General features: G+C 37.6%; 1 pseudogene; it reads right to left on the bottom strand.

Moving 5' to 3' along the window:
* Positions 1 to 215: 215 nt before the first annotated feature.
* On the bottom strand, positions 216 to 1099 carry LOC101698761 (RELT-like protein 1 pseudogene; annotated as a pseudogene).
* Between the last annotated feature and the right edge of the window lie 15608 nt (positions 1100 to 16707).

The raw sequence follows: 16707 nt of genomic DNA, 5'->3' as shown, positions 1-16707 counted from the left end.
TTAACCTGGGAACCTGATTAATACTTTCATTTTCTCTCTCTCTCTTTCAAGGGGCTAACAAATCAGCTATTTGGGTTCTTTGATTACTGTTTGATTTTCTGCTTGGCAACATAATTAGAGTCAACCATAGCTCTTATCTCTGGAGACATATTCTATAGTTTATTATATATATTCTAAGGACTTGAGATCCACTCTAGAAAAAGCTCTTGATCTTGTCTTTATACACCTGAGATAGTTAGGATTTAGTTCTTATGGCATACTTAGAGTCATTCTTCTGTCCTTTCTCCACTCCCCTGATCCTTCTTCCCTGGGTCACTTCAATCTCTTTTCACTGGTGTCACAGGCACCTCTCTATTGACACTTTCATCCCTGCTAACAGACATCAAACTTCTCTGATCCTTCTGGTTTGGCTTGTGTTCCACTTTTATGACTCTAAGTCTGCCCACAGAGAACAATGTGACTTATCCTTGGCATCGTGGTCGAGGTTCTCTGGATTTGCTGGTGGGATTTATGAAGTGCCATCTCTTGTACCTGCACCTCTGATACAGCTCCATCCATGGTGTGCACGTGGTGGCCACAGATGTGCTTGCCTGGAGTGGCTCCTGGTGACAAGGGCCCAGGACTCACAGGGCTCCTTGGGGTAATAGGGGTCAAAGAGCTTTCAGCATCAACCAGGCTGTTGTCTGCTACCATTGCCTTCAAAGCATCAACATTTGCTTCATTTCTCATGATGTAACGGATAATCTGCCCAGCAGTGTCTCTATTTTCATTTATGCTGTCATTCAGCTCTGTCTTTTCAAGCTTTTCCTGTTCGATATCTTGCTCAGCCTCTGTGGTACAATGATAGCCTTTCTTCTTAAGCAGGTGGCAGATAAGGACGCCAAAGAGGCCCATGATGAAGAACACAGGAACAAGTCCATATGCAATGTACTCTGGGTGTCTGTTCCCAGTATTATTTGCAGGCAATAGGGTTGTTTCTCCTGGAGGGCAACATGTGGCTGCCAGCACTGTCCAAGGCTGCCAGCGATGAACTCACGGCACTTCCCATGAAGACGGCAGCAGCGAGGACTGTGGACAAGCAGACCCCTCTCAGAGCCATCACCTTGTCCCTTTGTCCTACTTGCCTGAGGCACAGCATTGAGCACCCAGGCCAGCTGTGCTGCAAGGAGGCGGGTGGATCTATGAGTTTCTTTTTGAATTAAGTGTGTTTCTTCTATGCAGCATATTGTTGGATCTTGCTTCTTGACCCATTCTGCCAGTTTATTTCTTTTGATTGGTGAATTGAAATCATTAACATTGATGGTTATAACTGATACTTATTGACTTATCATTGTCATGACTTTTTCTTTTTGTTGGATTCTCCCCCTTTGCTTTTGATTTCTTGTCATGCCCAATGGATTAATTATTCTGGGGTTGCTGGGCTTGTGATCCTCATTGTCTTTTCCTAGGATGTTGTCTAAAATTTTTTGGAGTGTTGGTTTGGTATTTATGAAGTTCCTAAGGTGCTTTGTCATGAAAATATCTTATCTATCCATCGATTTTGAAAGTTTTTGTTTTGCAGGGTACATCAATCTGGGTTGTAGGCTATTTTCCTTTAGGGCTTAAAATATGTCACTCCAAGCTCTTCTTGCCTTGAGGGTTTGCACTGAGAAGTCGGCTGTGATTCTGATGGGCTTTCCTTTGTATGTGAGCTGTTTCTTTTCTCTAACTGCTTATAGAATTTTGTTTTCCTGTTGGGTTTCTCAATTCTTAATTATTGTATGCCTAGGTATAGATTTTTTTGATCAAGGATAGTTGGAGTCCTATATGCCTCCCTTATCAGTATATCAAGTTCTTTTCCCCTCCTTAGGAAGTTTTCTCCCATCACTTCTGTGAACAGGTTTTTATGCTGTCTGCACTCGCTCCTGTTTCTTCATTGACTCCATTCAGTCTTATGTTATTCTTCTTTGCATTGTCTAGCACCTGCTGGATTGATTTCTCATGGTCCCTTACTATTTTAAAGCAATTGTTCTTTTCCTAGTCACTAATTGCAATCTTATCTTCTATATCTGAAATTCTGTCCTCAAATTGGCTCATTCTGCTGTGTAAAATTTCAATGGAATTTTTCATCTGGAAATCTGTTTGTATCTGTTTTATGGATTCCATTTGTTTCCTATGTTGGGATTCCATCCTGTTCCTCAGCTCCTCTTTTTTTTTTTTATCTGTGTCCTCTCTAGGTTTATTAATCATGTCTTACACTATGGGCACAATGTCTGCTGTTATCTGAGAAATTATTTCTGATTTCATTTTTTCCAGATCCTCTTTTGTTGCCAGTTCAGGGAGTCCAGGTAATTGAGTATCAGATTGTTCCATCTCATTTCCCTTTGGAGTTGCATTAGGTTCTTTGGAAGTCTGGTTTTGAGACTTGTTTGTGTGTCTTCTCATTTCAAGGCAGGGGAGTGATGTGTGTTGTTTGTGCCTGCATGGCTCACCCCCTCTGTGCTGGGGGCAGCTCTCCTCCTTGGCCCTGGGGGCAGTGGTACAGCAGCCTGGAAGGCTCACCTCAGTGAATATAGTTTCTATGCCATTAGCTTGTACTTCCCTCACTCTCTCCAAGGCCCATTAGTTTTTGACATCATCCTTCAGAGTTATCCAATGGCTCTGAGCATTTTTATTTTATTTTTTCATGGGTTTTTTATTGTTACTGTTGCAATGGGGATCCAACATAATGAGTGTTCTACCACTGAGCTACATTCCCAGTCATTTGTATGCTTTTTTAAATAAGTTTATAAAAATTTTGAAACAGGGTCTCACTAGGTTGGCCAGATGGGACTTGAACTTGTCATGCTGCTGCTTCAGCATTCCCAGGGTGTTTGGATTAGAAGCATGCAGCACTCTATTATTTAATACCATCTAAATGTTCTAGTATCTCCACCTTGTCTTCTATCTCTATTGTTCTTTCTTTTGATTCATCCAGCATACTTTTGAAACTTTCAAGTGAGACTTTTATTTGACTAATTGAGATTTTCATTTCCAAGATTTCTGTTTTGTTCATTTCCAAAACTTCTATCTCTACAAAAATAGTCTTTCGTATCCTGCATTTTCTTCTTTAATTTATTTGGCTGCTTATTTGTATCTTCTTTGATCTCCTTGATAATTTTTACTACCAGGCTTTTAACATTCTTTGTTTAGAATCTCATCAACTTCAATATCTTTGGGATTGGTTTTTAGATGGTTATGAATTTTTAAAGGTATCTTCCTGCCTTAAATTACCCATGAGTCTTGTGTTTTTTCTGTTGAGGTTTGCAGATCATTTGGGATGGATATCACTACCAATATTGTATGGAAATATTAATAAATAGATGTCTCTTTGTGATGTGTCCTAGACTGTGAATATGTCTAAGTGTGAAGGCACCCACTCAACCTATTCAGAGTACTAGATTCAGTTCCTAGCACTACTTCTGAGTAGGAAAAACTACCAGTAATATAAACATCTAAAGAACAAACCATATATCAAAATATAATTTAAAATGTATTTCAAAAGTTCTTTGTTTGTATACGGGAATGCTATTGATTCTTGAGTGTTGACTTTCTACCCAGCTATGCTACTGAATTTGGTTATTAAATCTAGAATATTTTGGTGGAATTTTTGGGGTCTTCTATGTAGAGATTCATGTCATCTGCAAATAATGATAATTTAACTTCTTCCTTTCCTGTTTTTATTCCTTTTATTTCTTATTCTTCTCTAATTGCTCTGGCTAAAGATTCCAGAACTATGTTGAATAGGAGTGGTGATAATGGACATCCTTGTCTTGTTCCTCATTTTAGTGTGAAAGCTTTCATTTTGAGACCATTTAATATTATATTGGCTCTTGGTTTGTCATAGATAGTTTTTATCAGATTGAGGTAAAGACTGTATATTCCTATTTTCTATAGCATTTTTATCATGAATGGGTGTTGGATGTTGTCAAATGCTTTTTCTGTGTCTATTGAGATGATCATGTGATTTTTGTCTTTGTCTCTGTTGATATGGTGTATTACATTTATTGATTTGCTTATATCCTTTGGTTGAATCCTACTTGGTCATGATGTATAATCTTCTTGATAATTTGTTCCATTCTGTTTGCCCATATCTTATTGAGGATTTTTGTGTCTATGTTCATTAGGGAGATTGGCCTGTAGTCTTCTTTTTTGGTTGGGTCCTTCTCTGGTTTTGGTATCAGGGTAATACTTGCTTCTAGGAATGATTTTGAGAGCACTGCTTCCATTTCTCTTTTTTTCCTACTTTATTTCATTTTAGCCACTCAGTGGCTAGAACTGCTTCCATTTCTAATTCACTGAAGAGTTTGAAGATAATTGGCATTAGATCTTCTCTCAATTTCTTGCAGAATTCAGCAGTAAATCTGTGAGAACCTGGACTTTTCTTTGTTGGTAAGAGTTTAATTACATTTATTATTTTGTTGACTGATACTGCATTGTTTAGAATGTTTATATCTTCTTGGTTCAGCTTTGGTAATTCATATGAATCTAGGGATTTGTCCATTTCTTCTGTGTTTTCCATCTTATTAGAGTACAGGTTCTTGAACTAGGTATTGATGATCATCTAGATTTCCCCAGGATCTAAAAGGAACTCTTCTCCACTGTTGGTGGGAATGCAGATTGGTGCAACCATTGGGGAAATCAGTGTGGATATTCCTCAAAAAATTAGGATTAGAGGTCCCATTTGACCCAGTTATTCCTCTGCTGGGTATCTTCCTACAAGAAATAAAAGTGTCACACCACAATGATATGTATACATACATGTTTATAATAACATAGTTTGTAATAGCTAAATCTTGGAAACAATGCAAATGCCCACCATCCAGAAGAATGGATAAAAAACAATGTGGTTTTTGTATACAATGGAGTACTACTCAGCCATGAAGAAAGAAAACTTGATACATTTATAGCTAAATCTACTTGAGAATATACTGTTAAGTTAAATAAATCAGACACATATGTGTAAATATCATCTTGTCTCTCCGTTGTGAGAAACTGAAAGGGTGAATAAAGACCAAAATGTATAACAGATAATATGAAATAGGAAGAAACTGTTCAAAAGGAAAGAGAAAATATGAAAGAAGGAGGAGGTAAAAAGGAAGGGAAAAGAGAAAAAAATGAGAAGAGAAAAAAATGGAAACAAAGCTATTGGAAAAAAGGGGGAAGGGAAGGTTTAAGAGAGGAAAGGTGATTGGGAGAAAAAGAGGAATCAAGATATATCATGTACAGGTACAAATTCCCTTTGATGAATGTGATCTTTATGTATATTTAAATCGTACCAATAAAATTAATTTTGATAAAGTTCATTATTTCATTAACCCAAGAAAGAAAAGGTTAGGCCACAAAAAAAGAATAAAGAAAAAACTGGTATTAATGAAAAAAACATATATATAAAAAGGAGGAGGAGAGATATGAGAGTTTATGAGACAGAAGATAAAAGAGAAAATGTAAGGAAATATAAATGAAAATTGAGAGAAGTTATAGGGAAATTGAATCCAATTAATGAACTAAGAGAAATAAAAATTTAGCAAACCATATAAAATAAACCCTTGATTTGAGAAAACATGGCAACATTCATACAAACACATGCACATATGCACACCCACATGCACACACACACACACACACTCAACCAAGGTCTAATATTCCTCTGTGTGAAGGTTTTTATAATGGAGACATTTTTGAGGGTCCAATGTTCACCTTCTCAGCTTCTGTCCAAGTAGGACAAACTGTTTAAGGTTGGCTGCCTAGAAACTGAGCTCCACCACTTGTGGTAACAGATGGGTGCTAGAACAAAGTTGTCAGTGGTGGGTGAGGACTAAACTGCACTTAATATTAGAATTGTTTCCATATCTGGTAATAAGAGCACAGGGAAAATTTGAGTTTTCTGCCAAGACTATCTCTTACATAGAGTGTAAGAAGGTTCAGATTGTGAGCCGCAGTTCTGGAAATCAATAGACTCTGTTCTTGGAGACATGGCTAGTCAGTGTCTATGCTCCTGTGTTTATTCTGAATGTTTCTAAGCAGAGCAGAGGGAGTTGGTCATACAAGCTCTACACTGAGATGAAAAGCTGTGAGACCCCAGGCTTCCTCTGGTCTCTATGGTTGAATCCCCACTCAGATCCATGAAATCTCACATGGCTGAACTCTTCTCCTATCATAATACTCAAATTGTCATTGTTTGAGGGAGAGATGTTTGTTTGTTTGTTTGTTTGTTTGTTTGTTTGCAGGCCTTTCTGTCTGCCTAACTGAATGTGCTTGCTGGTGGCTGGGTTTCATACAATCTAGTTATGCCAAGACATGCCAACTGATGTAACATTTCCTCCTTTGGTTCTCTGTGTCACAATCACCATTTTTCTGGGCACCAGTTGAGTCCTCAGCAGAATGCCCACTGTCTTCTTAGAAAGATAAATATGGGGAATTTCATTCTCTCCCACCATCTATATAGACATAGGGAGTTACTTAAGCTTCCTCCCCATCTTTCATCTGTTTACATCTGTCTCCTGTGCAGTCTATCAGGGCAAGATTAAGAGGGAGTTTCTAAAATGGTTCCCAGTCCCAACACTGTCCAAGTCTACAGTGAAGTGCTGGGAATTATCACTGACATACCTAATCACCTGCCTGAACTCAGGTCATCTTTCTGCTCATGATGTATATCTGCCCAATAGCAAAGTAAGTATTTATAAGAGTATGCTGAAATTTTCTCTAACTGTTCCACAAGAGGGAAGGCTCCCCTCCCTCACTGAGCTGCCATGTGTTCTGTGATAGCGTGTGTTACTATTTTAAAATGCCAATATTTCTGGGTTTCCCTGGTTAATTTCTCACTCGAGTTCTGATCCAATGATTTTCTCTGGTCTTCCTATCTCCTCATAGAGCTGCACACTTGCTTGTTTGGATGAATATCCTGTAGTACCTCTAAGCCTGCCCTCAAATCTCATTAATTGGGCTGTTCAATCTACTATTGGATTGACTTTATTTAAAAATATGTTTTTCAAAGACTTTTTCATTTCATCTAAATTGTTAAATTTATGGACATAAGATTGGTTAGTCATGATGTATATTATCCTTTTATTTTCTATGGAATTTGTGGTGGGATTATCATATTCATTCCTGGTACTTGTAATTTATATTCTCTGTTTCTTTTTTCTTAAATTAAATTCTCTTATTGCTACATTTTAGGTACACAACACAATAACATTTCTCACTGGGAATTGTACCTTTACATAATGCATCTTGGTTCTTATTTTTTCTCAATTCCTAGCCTTCACTTCACCCCCTCCACCCTTCCCTATTTACAAAGACTTTATTTCCATTTTTTCCATTTCTCATCATTTTTCCTTTCCCTTCTTTCCTTTCCGCTGCCCCTCCCATTACCCCTACACCTTTGGACCTTTTCTGCCTAGTTTGCATTGTCGATTATTCATTCTAATCATTGGTACATTTTAGGTATACAATATAATGACATTCATCATTGGAAATTTGCACCTTTACATAACCTCTCTTGATGCTTATTTTTCACCCTTTCCCAGCCCTCCCTGTAAACCCTCCAGTCCTCCCTATTTACAAAGATTTTGTTCCTATTTTTCCATTTTCTCATATTAATCCCATTCCCTTCTATCCTTTCTCCTAGCCCTCCCACTTCCTTCCCCTTTGCCCCTTTTCTTCCTATTTCACATTACCTATTATACATTTCAGTCCTTATTTACACTTTCAGTTTCTCACACCAGAGAAACTATTCAGGATTTATACATGTGTGTCCTATTTATTTCACTTAAGAGTATTGCCTCAATGTGCATCCACTTAGCTATAAATGTCTCTAATTTCTCATTTTTTATGCCTGAGTAGTACTTCATTTTATTAAAAAAAAAAAACCACATTTTCTTTATCCAGTTTCCAGTTGATGGGCATTTGGGCTGTTTCCAAGTTTTAGCTATCACAAACTGTGCTGCTATGAACATGGGTGCACATATATCACTGTGGTATGATTCTTTTAATTCTTTGGGGAAGATCCCCAGCAGTGGAATAGTGGGGTCAAATGGGACTTCCAGTTCTAGTTCTTTGAGGTGTCTCCACAATGATTTCCACAGAGGTTGCACCAGTCTACACTGCCAACAGCAGTGGACCAGGGTTCCTCTTTCCCCACGGCCCCACCAGCATTTGTTATTGGTTGATTTCATCATAGCAGCCATTCATTCTGGAGTGAAGTGGAATCTCAGCATTGTTTTCATTTGCATCTCTCGAATGACCAGTGATGCGGAACATTTTTTCATGTATTTATTTGCTATTTCTACTTCTTTGTCTGAGAAATGTCTGTTCATTTAAGATGCCCATTTTCAGATTGGGTCTTCAAATTTGAGAGGTCTGATCTTTTAAGTTCTTTATAGCTTCAAGATAGTAGACCTTTGTCTGAAGAAGAGCAGGTGAAGAATTTTTTCCACACTGTGAGTTGTCTCTTCACACTGCTGGCGGTTTCTCTTGCTGTGCAGAAGCCTTTTAATAAGAAGAGATCCCACTTGTTAATTGTTTGTGCTAGTTCATGGCAACTGAGGTTTTGTTCATAAAATCTTTTCCTACACTGATGTCTACAAGAGTTCTACCTAACCTCTGTTCCAACTGGTTCAGAGTTTCTATTTTAATATTTAGATCTTTAATCCATTTTGATTTTAGTTTAGTGCATGGTGAGAGATATAGGTCTAGTTTTAATCTTTGGCAAGGTGAAGCCCAATTTTTCCAGCACCATTTATTAAAGAGGATATCTTTCCTCCATTGAGGGTGTTTGGCTCCTTCAAGGAAGATGAGATGGCTGAGTGTGTCTGGAGTTGTTTCTGCATCTTCTAATCTGTTCCACTGGTCCTCAGGTCTGTTTCTTTGCCAGAACCATGCTGTTTTTATCACAGTAGCTTTGTAGTAGAGTTGCAAGGTAGGGACTGTGATATCCCCTGCCATGTCTCTGGTACCTAGAATTGCTCTTGCTATTCTGGGTGTCTTCTTGTTCCAAATGAATTTTGGATTGTTTTCTAAATGTCTGTGAAGTATGCTGCTGGGATCTCAATTGGAATTGCATTAAATCTATATAGCAGTTTTGGAAGGATGGCCATTTTCACTATATTAATCCTTCCTACCCAGGAGCAGGGGATGTCTGTCCATTTTCTGATATCATCTTCAATCTCTCTTTGCAGAGTGCCATCGTTTTCAGAGGAGAGATCTTTGATTTCTTTCATTAGATTGATTCCTAAGTATTTCAGTTTTTTGGATGCTATTGTGAAAGGAATTATTTGCCCTATTTCTCTTTCCGTGAGTCTGTCATTGGTGTAGAGGAAAGCTATTGATTTTTTTGTGTTGACCTTGTAACCAGCTACTTGACTGAATTTGCTTATTAAGTCTAGAAGACTTTTGGTGGAGTTCTTGGAGTCTTCTATATAGAGTATCATGTCATCTGCAAATAATGACAATTTGACTTCTTCATTTCCTGTCTTTATTCCTTTTATTTCTTTCTCGTGGCTAATGTTTCCAGAACTATATTGAACAAGAGTGGTGATAGTGGACATCCTTGTCTTGTTCCTGATTTTAGTGTGAAGAATTTCAGATTTTGACCATTTAGTATGATATTGGCTGTTGGTTTTTCATAGATGGTGTCTACCAGTTTGAGATAGAGACCATCTATTCCAATTTTTTGTAGGGTTTTTATCATAAATGCATGTTGGGCTTTGTCAAATATTTTTCTGCATCTATGGAGATAATCATATGGTTTTTGTCTTTGGCTCTATTGATATAGTGTATTACATTGATTGATTTGTGTATGTTTAACCATCCCTACATCCCTGGGATGAATCCCACTTGATCAGGGTGTATGATCTTCTTGATGATCTTCTGCATTCTGTTTGCCATTATCTTATTAAGGATTTTTGCATCTATGTTCATTAGTGAGATTGGCCTATAGTTCTCCTTTGTGGTTGGGTCTTTCTCTGCTGTGGGGATTAAGGTGATGCTTGCTTCCAGGAATGAATTTGGGAGTATTGGTTCCCTTTCAATTTCATTGAAGAGTTTCAACAATAGTGGCAGCAGTTCCTCTCTAAATGTCTTGTAGCATTCAGCAGTGAAGCTATCAAGGCCCAGGGCTTTTCTTATCTGGTTGATAAGTTTTTAATTACATTTTCCATTTAATTTGTTGATATTGAGTTGTTCAGAATTTTTAGGTCTTCTTCATTCAACTTTGGTGATTCATATGTATCTAGGAATCTGTCCATTTCTTCTGTGTTGTCCATCTTATTGGCATATAGGTTCTGGAAGTACGTATTGATGAACCTCTGAATTTCTGCTGAGTCTGTTGTAATTTCAACCTTTTCATTCCTAATTGCATGGATTTGGGCCTTTTCTTTCCTTTTTCTCACAAGGTTGGCTAAGGGTTTGTCAATTTTGTTGATTCTTTCAAAGAACAAACTCTTGGCTTCATTGATTTTTTGGATCATTCTCTTAGTCTCCATTGCATTGATTTCTCCTCTGATCTTTATAATTTCCTCCCTTGTATGAGCTTTGGGGTTGTCCTGTTCTGCTTTTTCTAGAAACTTGAGGTGCAGCATCAGGTTGTTTAATTGGGCTCATTCTGTTTTCCTAATATGTGTATTCACTGCTATGAATTTCCCTCATAAGACTGCGTTCATTGTGTCCCAGAGATTCTGATATGTTGTATTGTCATTGTCATTTAATTGAAGGAACTGTCTGATTTCTTCTTTAATTTCCTCTGTGACCCATTGGTTATTCAGAAGTGTGTTGTTCAATTTCCACATGTTTATGAAATTTTTTGAGTTTCTTTTGCTATGGATCTCCAATTTCATTACACTATGGTCTGATAATATACAGGGGTAACTTCAATTCCTTTGCACTTACTTAAACATGTTCTATGTGTGAGTATGTGGTCTATTTTTGAGAATGACCCATATGCAGCTGAGAAGAATGTGTATTCTGATTTTGTGGGGTGGAAGACTCTGTAAACATCTGTTAACTTCATTTGTTCAAGAGTTCAATTGAGTTCTAGTATTTCATTACTTATTTTTAGTCTAGTTGATCTATCTATTTGTGACAGTGGGGTGTTGAGGTCCCCCACTACAATTGTATTAGTGCATATATGACTTTTCATGCCCATTAGTATTTGTTTTATATAGTTGGGTGCACTAGTGTTTGGTGCATAGATATTTATGATTGTCATCTCTTCCTCTTGGATTCTTCCCTTTTACAAGAATGTAGTGTCCTTCTTCATCTCTCTTAATCAGTGTTGGTTTGAAATCTACTTGATCTGCCAAGAGGATAGCTGCTTCTGCTTTTTTTCAGGTTCCTGTCGCATGGAGTATTGTTTTCCACCCTTTAACATTCAATCTATAAGTTTCCTTTTGAATTAAGTGTGTTTCTTGTATGCAGCATATTGTTGGATTTTGCTTCTTGACCCATTCTGCCAGTCTATTTCTTTTGATTGGTGAATTGAGACCATTAACGTTGATGGTTACAACTGAAACGTATTGACTTGTCATTGCCATGACTTTTTCTTTTTGTTGGATTCTCCCCCTTTACATTTAATTTCTTGTCATGCCAGATGAGTTCATTCTGCTTTGCTTCCTGGGGTTGTGATCCTCAATGTCTGTTCCTAGGATATTGTGTAAAATTCTTTGGAGTGCTTGTTTGGTATTCACAAAGTTCCTAAGGTGCTCTTTGTCAAGAAAGTATCTTATTTCTCCATCCATTTTGAAAGATAGTTTTGCAGGGTACATCAATCTGGGTTGGAGGCTGTTTTCTTTTAGGGCTTGGAATATGTCACTCCAAGCTCTTCTTGCCTTGATGGTTTGTATTGAGAAGTCTGCTGTGATTCTGATGGGCTTTCCTTTGTTTGTGATTTGTTTCTTTTCTCTGACTGCTTGGAGAACTTTGTTCTTCTGTTGAGTTTCTGGAATCTTAACAATTATATGCCTATGTGTAGATTTTTTTTGATCAAGGCTATTTGGAGTCCTATATGCCTCACTTATCTGTATGTCAAGCTCTTTTCCCCTGCTTGGGAAGTTTTCTGCCATTATTTCTGTGAAGAGTTTTTGATGTTATCTGCACTCTCTCCTGTTTCTTCATTGGCTTCAATCAGTCTTATGTTATTCTTCTTTGCATCATCTTGCAGCTGCTGGATTTATTTCTCATGTTCCCTTATAATTTTGAAGCAGTTTTTCTTTTCCTGGTCATTAATTGCAATCTTATCTTCTATATCTGAAATTCTGTCCTCACATTGACTCATTCTGCTGTGTAGACTTTCAATGGAGTTTTTGATCTCCTGGAAATCTATTTGCATCTGTTTTATGGATTCCATTTGTTTCCTATATTGGGAATCCATCATGCTCCTCAGCCCCTCTCTAGTTTTATTAATTATGTCTTGCACTAGGAACACAATTTCTCCTATTATCTTAGAAATTATTTCTGATTTCATTTTTTCCAGACCCCCTTTTGTTGCCAGTTCAGTGGGTCCAGGTGGTTGAGTATCAGAGTGTTCCATCTCATTTCCCTTTGGGGTTGCTGTAGGTGATCTGGAAGTCTGGTTTTGAGACTTATTTACGTGTTTTCTCATTTTGACTGGGCAGGGGGCTGTTAGCGCCTGCACGGATTACCTCTTCTGAGCTGCGAGAGGTGATATAGGGGCCAGGAGCAGAGGTAGGGATAGTGGCCCAAAAGCCCTTTCCTCTGCGCTGGGAGCAGTGGGAGAGAAGGTGGCCAGGAAGCCCCTTCCTCTGGACCAGGAGCAGTGGGACAGTGGCTCAGAAGCCCCTACCTCTGGGCCAGGAGCGGCAGGACTCAGTACTGTGGTCTGGTATCCTCTGTGTCTTTGTAGTGTGGAACCAGGTGCCTGTACAGAGGAGTGGGGGTTGTGGGATGTGTCCAGTGGATTGTTGCTGGGGTGCGGGTTGATTCAGCATGTTCCGCTTGACTCCCAACCTCGGTAGGGCGTGCACAGACCTGCCTGTCTGCAGCAGGCTGATTCAGTGTGTTCTGGGTGACTCGCAACCTCCTCCTTCTGTTTCTTGATCACTCTGGCTATAGATGTTTTTGTTGTCAGTGTATTGATCTTTTCAGAGAACAACCTTTTAATGTCATTTATATTCCCTATTAGTCTATTTTCCATGTTAATGATTTTTTTTCTTATCTTTCTATTTTCTTCCTTTTATTTTGTGTTGAATTTGGTCATCTTTTCTCTAGATTATTGGGAAGAAAACTAAAATTATTACTTTTTTGCTATAAACATATTTACATGCAGTGATTTGGATTCATTCTGTAAATTATGGTATTTTGTGATTTCATATTCATTATTTCAATTTTTTTAAAGTTTTCTTTTGTGCTTCTTCTTTGACCCATAGGTTACTTAGACGAGTGTGTGTAATTTCTAAATGTTTGGTGATACTCCAGGTACTCCACATAATTTTCTAATGGTAAATTCTACTTCAGTTTTTAAGGAGAAAATATATCTAACAGGTTTAGAATTATATTTCTCCTATATCATTCTCATGTGTAAATCACAGTCCTGTGTTTTTCTACTATCCAATAATCAAAAAACATTATTTTATCCATTGATAAAATTTCTGTTTCTGTTTCTAATTTTCTGATTGTTAATGGTAAGAGACCAGGTTCTGTCACAGATACTCCTTTATAGACAAAAATAGAAATCTCCATATAGCCTTGAAACAAGGCTATCTGCCAACACTAATTTTAGTGGTGATAGAGTAAGTGTGATGAAACTGTGCTGCATGCTTTGTTGTACTATCTGACTTTTAATGAATAAAACTGTTTTTCTTCCCAAACAGTAAGATTGTGAATATCAAAAGGGTAGAAACTGACTGGTTTGTACCCAGATCTTTCTAAATCTTCAATATTTTTTCTACCTCAAAAAGTAAAGTTTTGTTTATAAGGCCTTCTGAATGAGTCTACTGACAGTTTCCTCCATTCATTTCTTTTGGGTGAGTGTGGCTTTTCAAGGTATGCCTGGATCTTGTTCCTTGCTTTGAGAAGCTGTAGATGTTAATACACCCATTTCATATATAGTCTGACTGAGATCTAGAGGACTTTTTGTGATTTTTCCCCAGATCCTACAAGTAGAAAATGACAAGAAGGAAAGCAAGATTATCTCTTGCATCTCTGAATGCCTGCAATAACTTTCTTTCCATTATAACCCACCAGAAAGCAGAGGCTACTTAACTGCTTGGACACCTTCCCACTCCCACATCCTACTCTGTTTTTATAAAGGAAGCAACCCCTACAGTACCAAATCTTCAATTTAAATTAACATCTTTCAATCTAATCTTCTAGCTCACCCTCAAATCTGAACTCCAGAAAATGCAATATGGTTTAAATGCACTGACATTCTCTAAACCATGTCCTTAAGAAACAGATTCCAAGGTCTGCTGTGTTTGAAATGACTGTGATGCATTGACTTGTAAAAAGTAATTGGTTCTATAATTTCATACATGTCAAAATCTGCTACACACTGTTTCTTAATTGCTGTTTTGTGTGTACACACAGGTGTAAAATCAATTTAGTTGATTGAGCAGCACTCTTGCACTACCTATAAGCCACAAAATAGTAAAATACAATGATTGCTTCTAATCTGAATCTCAAGCTTTTCCAAGCCATTTTCCCTTATCTAAAAAATTATGTCAAGGTCACAAAGCCACCTCAATTTCCTTAAGTGTGGAGTGGTAGCTAGAGAAAAGTGACCTAAGTAACTCTAAGATTCCTTCCATTTCTAACATTCTAGAGTTTTATTTTTAAGTAGATTGAGCTGGAACTGTTATCAACTAGGACACCATTGCCATTTCTTATCAGTTACAATGACAGCCAAGTGAAAAATGTTATTAAATTGTCTAAATAAGATACAATATTTTGTGCACAACTGAAATATTTATCAGCTTCTAATTATTTGAGAATCACTGAAAGCCTATTAAAATGTTAGAAATAGACACAACACAAAGGTAATTTTTCTTAGTGGTTATCAAAATAGAGCCTGTATCAGAATCCACTGCAGGGTTTGTTAAATCAGAGAGACAAGTACCAGTCCCAGACTTTTCTGACACAGAAGGTGAGATAACAGTTTTAAATTTTGAACAAATTTCCAGGTGACGTGATATAGCTGGTACTAAGATCAACTGAAAACCACTAATGTAACCAAACTCACTGTTTTCTTCTTCCAGTATTCCATGGATAAAGAAATGAAGTGTGGAGAAGCAAGATCACCCAATGAACCTACTCCAGATCAAGGTCCCAGACTATTGGAATCTGCATAAACTCCCAATCACCTGACCAAGGGTATAGTGACAGGATTTAAAAAGACAAGATCTTAATCCATAAATGGGGGTGCCCAGGATGGTCAAAGATTTTATCAGGATAAGACACTCTCTCCTGGAGCTTGCCACTATTTATTGAACATGCAGCTTCTAGAAGGAATAAGGGGTGGTGCAGGAAACAGTGAAGTGGAGAGCACTGAGGCAAGCAGGGTCCTAGCAACAAGGAAATGAAAAATTTTAGCAAGAACAGCTCATAAATTAATGGGAAATTTGTTTCTTAACATGGATTAATTTTTGCCTCTATAGGAGTTTTTTGTAGAGTTGTGCTGCCCTTAGCTCCACTATTGTCTTGCCATTCAAGACATCATAGCATCATGGATCACTGAGACCTCTGCTATAACCAGTGGTGTGAGGACTTGTTCCTTTCCCACACACCAACTGCTGGCTCTTCAGGCAAACTGTTGTGGGCTAATAGACAGACTCAGACTTTTAATATGAAAGGCCAGTTTCTGAATTTGTAGCTTGCTCAGGGTGGTCTCCACCACTGGACCTCAGGTGTTGGCACTGTTTTTGTACAGCCTTCCCATATTGTCCCAGTTGTTCTCTAACATTTAGAAAAAAGAACAATGGCTGACCCCAAAGATGTGGTGAATGTGTTTTTCTGAATCACAATGTTAAATAAGTTCCTTTTTTTGGTACCAGGGTCCAAATTCAAGTTGAACTCAGGTCCTTGCACTTGCAAGGCAGGCGGTAGAACCACTGAGCTAAACCCCCAGCCTCAAGAAGTGCATTTTGTGGACAAAGCAAAATGTGAAATGAGAGGATTTATAAAAGATAAAATGAAAAACTCAGAAAAATTATATGGTTAACTCCCCTTAAGTATATACTTCAATATAACTTGACATCAGCATTTTTTACCCACATCTATTTTTCTGTTATTTATAAACTTTTTGACCTCTCAAAGTGATAATATTCATTCAATTGCCAGAAATATTAGTTAAAATAATCAAGGCCAATTTTATACAATAACATAATACAAAAATTAAAGTAAAGGGAATTTTTTCATATGACCAAACCATTAAGAACACCGTCTACCCTGAAACGAGTGATAGTTATTATGGATATCTCATAAAATTGGAAACCCAAATATTAGAATTCTAAACCCTTTAAATTTGGTATGATTATGAAGACAAAAGCTGTATATTCTCAGCTATATAGTTTTGTTCGTGCATGATGCAACATAAAGAAGTTCAATGGGTGCCGGGGATTTAGCTCAGTAGTTTCGCCACCTGCTGCACAAGAGCAAGGACCTGAGTTCGATCCCTGGTATGCACAAAAAAAAAAAAAAAAGTTCAATGGAGCTTTTGTTTATTGCATTTTATTTGAT

Source organism: Heterocephalus glaber, unplaced genomic scaffold (genome assembly GCF_053883595.1).
Source record: "Heterocephalus glaber isolate CG9 unplaced genomic scaffold, H.glaber_assembly_v1.0 deba00001472, whole genome shotgun sequence".
Classification (NCBI taxonomy): domain Eukaryota; kingdom Metazoa; phylum Chordata; class Mammalia; order Rodentia; family Bathyergidae; genus Heterocephalus; species Heterocephalus glaber.
The sequence above is the reverse complement of the archived record's forward strand: the minus strand, read 5'-3'. Positions and strand labels throughout refer to the sequence as shown.